This window comes from Phoenix dactylifera, chromosome 3 (assembly GCF_009389715.1).
Source record: "Phoenix dactylifera cultivar Barhee BC4 chromosome 3, palm_55x_up_171113_PBpolish2nd_filt_p, whole genome shotgun sequence".
NCBI lineage: Eukaryota > Viridiplantae > Streptophyta > Magnoliopsida > Arecales > Arecaceae > Phoenix > Phoenix dactylifera.
In genome coordinates, this window is record NC_052394.1 from 16,894,276 (window position 1) to 16,898,322 (window position 4,047).

Consider the following 4,047-nt stretch of genomic DNA (forward strand, 5'->3'; position numbering starts at 1 on the left):
CTGAAATTCAACTAAAGATAAGAGAAAGAATACTAAATGTAAAGTGGTATTAAACTTTGTGCTTCATTGAATATCTTTTGAAAGTTGGATTTTTATCTGTACTTAATTGGTAAATCACTTGTTTTGAAAACTAAGTGAAAAGGATTCCATTTGTCTTAGTATTGGAAATTTACTTTGGAATCTACTAATGAGCTCTTATTGGCTTGCACTTTAGTGTTTCAATCATAAGCCAATTCATTTTAATTGATTTTGATGCTATGATCTTTAAAGGAGTAAAAGAAAGTCTTTAAGAGAGGTTTAAAAGAACTTTCAAAGCCCTGAATTTTATATATCCTACATTGCATAAATTCATGTCTTGGTATCTATGCTCCAATACTTTTATATCATGAAAGAACTTTGAAGTCATTAAGAATTAAGGATTCAACATAATCTTATATTTTTTGAGTATATAAGTTTTGATCTTTATCTGCTCTTATACTATACTCTAAAAATTAATTAGATTGCTCTCATGTTGCTATATACTTAATATATTAAAAAAAAAAAAAGATATTGGATTTTCATTCGTGCTTTCTTTGAATATTATTCTTGATACTCCTTGAAATAACTTGAAAAAGATTCCATCTACACTTGATTTCAAAACTATCTTTGGAATCTACATTTAGAGATCACTTCTGGCTTACATTCTAAATATCTCATTCCTAAAGCCAAACACATAGAAATAAGATATCATTTTATTAGGGATCATGTGCAAAATGGAAACATATGAGCATATATGCACTGAAAAACAATTAGTCGACATATTCACAAAACCCTTGAGTGAAGATAGATTCTGCACGCTAAGGAGGAAATTAGGCATATGTGATCCGTTTTATTGAAGAGATATAAAAGGAAGCAGGCAGTCTCATGATACATTCCTCCCATTTCTAAAAACCTATGAAACATGAGTCAAACTTGTAATCTATAGATTCCTTACTCATGTATCATTGTCCCAGAAAGAATTTATAAGGATTGGAAGCAAGAAAATTTTTAGAAGCAAAAAGGAAGAGAAAAGAAAAATTCTGCACTTGGGTCGACCCAACCCAGAATAGGGTCGACCCAACGTTGAGTCGACCCAAGAAATTTCTTGAGTCGACCCAACGTCGGGACCCCACTGTTAAAAGGGGGACCCGAGAGCTCTATTAGGGCACTGTTTGCCCTTGTCCTCTTCTGAAAACCCTATTCCCCACTCTCAAATCTTCTCCAATCATCTCCAAACAGTAGATTACTTCAAAATCTTGGAGAAATAGGACCCAAGAGAGCCGTAGCCAAGCGATCCGGAAGAGTCTCACGATCTTGTTTAGAGCCTAGGATATGTATCTTGCTTTTTCTCATATGTATCTTGCTTTTTCCTTATATCTTTAAATCTTGATTGAGGAACATTGTACTTATCTTTATTTTGGGCATTAATGTATGAAAATGTTCCTATTGTGATCAATGAAGTCTGAAGTTTGTTCTTAATTGCATCTTTTTCCATATATATGTTTTTGATGATAACAAAAAGGGGGAGAAGAGAAGGAAAGAGTATATAAAGGAGAAGAGAAGAAAAGAGTATATAAAGGGGGAGAAGAAAAGAAAGAGTATTTCATTTGAGAAGTTAAGAAAGAGTATTAATTTTGAGAGAAGTAAAGATAGTGTTTAAAGAAAGAGTATTTTATTTGAGAAGTAAAGATATGTATAGTATAACAAAAAGGGGGAGAAGTAAAGATAGTGTTTAGAGCATGTAAAGAAAAGAGAAATAAATGGGCAAACAAATTGGAAATTATATAAGAAAGCTTATACATTTAAGGGGGAGCAATTTGTAACAATGAAAATCATCAAATCAAAAATTTCTATCACAATTCAGAATTTGGCAAATAAAAATTCAGAATTTGGCACGCACCTCTCGCACCCCGATACATAAGCTGAAACTCATATTTTATCTCAAATTTTTGAAGTTTCATTGCTAATGAATTATAAATGAAAGGGGGAGCAATTCAAAAAGTCAAATTGGCAATATTTGAATGATATAGGGGGAGATTTCACAAGTATATATGAAAAGCTGAAATTCAGCAATTTAATCCCTTTTATAAACTGATTATAAAGACAAGTATCAATAGGTTTATACTCTTTATTTTGTAATCATCAAAAAGGGGGAGATTGAGGATGATAGTGTTATTTTGATGATTAACAAGCAATTATCTAGAGCATGCTATAAGTTAAATTGATACTTCATTTATAAGTTCATTACTCTCAGTATATTTGTTTAAATTGATATAGATATATTTCATTGTTCATTTGAATGAATCTAACCTTGAGAATGCAGCAAAGTGTGGATTGAGTCGACCCAAAGATTGTTTGAGTCGACCCCGGCACATCAAGAAAGCATTTGGCACACTTCTGCAAAAATGACACAGATGAACAGTGAGTTGGGTCGACCCAAGGAAAGCATGAGTCGACCCAAACATCAAGATCCTCAAACAACTCAAAAAAATGGTTCTCTAAATTTACTGAGAGGGTCGACCCAAGATGAAGTTGAGTCGACCCAAGCTTGAGTCGACCCAAAGAAAGGTTGAGTCGACCCAAGTGAAGAAAGGCTGAAATTCAAGGTTCTGATTTTCCTGAGTTTGGGTCGACCCAAGAAAAATGTTGAGCTGACCCAAGGTTTGAGTCGACCCAAAGAAAGGTTGGGTCGACCCAAGGCAACAGAAGGCTGAATTTCAAGTTTCTGTGTTTTCTGAGAGGGTCGACCCAAGGAATGTTTGAGTCGACCCAAGTGAAGGTTGGGTCGACCCAAGGACAGGTTGAGCCGACCCAAACACGGGCTGAACATAACGGCTAGTTGTGCAGAAATGCTTTTTGGACTCCCAACGGCTATAAACGGCTAGTTTCTTCAATCCAACGGTCAGAAAGGACTATTTGGAGGTTGGAGAAGTATTTAAGAGGGAGTATTCATCAGAGGAAGCAAGCTTTTGGGAAAATACATTAAGTGCATTCAAGAGAGAACCCTAGCAAGGCAAGCTTCATCCAAGGGCTTCATTCAAGAATCAAAGAAAGGGATTGAGCAGATTCAAAGAGTCATCAAGAGCTCCATCCTCCCTTGAAGAGTGAAGCATCCTTGACAAAGAAGAGCAAAGCGACTTCAAAGCGATAAATACCTTCTAACTCTTCTTTGTAGTTTATATTGTTTCATATGCTCATTTAGGAGTTTGAATCTTTTCTTTTCATTTGTTAAACACTTTGTAAAGGTTCGTTGGTAAGCCCGCAAAACCAACAAAGGTTTTTGGTGAACCCGGAAAACCAAAGTACAAAGGTTCGTTGGTGAGCCCGCAAAACCAACAAAGGTTTTTGGTGAACCCGGAAAACCAAAGTGTAAAGGTTCGTTGGTGAGCCCGCAAAACCAACAAAGATTTTTGGTGAACCCGGAAAACCAAAGTGTATAGGTTCGTTGGTGAGCCCGTAAAACCAACAAAGGTTTTTGGATTGTGAGCCCGGAAAACAATCCAACTGTAATCCGAGAGATTATAGTGAATTCCCAAGGGGACGCTTGGGGAGTGGACGTAGGTGCTAAGGAGAGCACCGAACTACTATATATTGTTGTGTTTGTGTTGTGCTTGTGTTTCCGTTTATTCTTGCATCATCTTCTATCTTTGCACTAGTTTAAATCATTCTAATAGCTTAAGAAAGCATCCACCGCACTTATATTGAGAAAACGTTTAAAGCACCGAAAATTAGAAGAAACCAATTCACCCCCCCTCTTGGCTTGTCACCTTGGGCAACAAGGGGAGTCCCTCGCACGGGAGGGTCGGGCCGCGGCCGGCAACGCCCGTAGCCGAGCCCGCGGCGCCCGTGGCGTCCTCGGCCGTGCCTGCGGCCGAAGCCCGTGCCGGCGGTGCTCGCGGCCGAGGCCGGCGGCCGCCGCACGCGACGAGGTAAGTCATCCTTTTCTCTCTCTCTTTTTTTTTTTATTTATTTCTTTCTATCCTTCTTTCTTCTCTTCTTCTTCTTTTCTTTTTTTCCTTCATTTTTCTA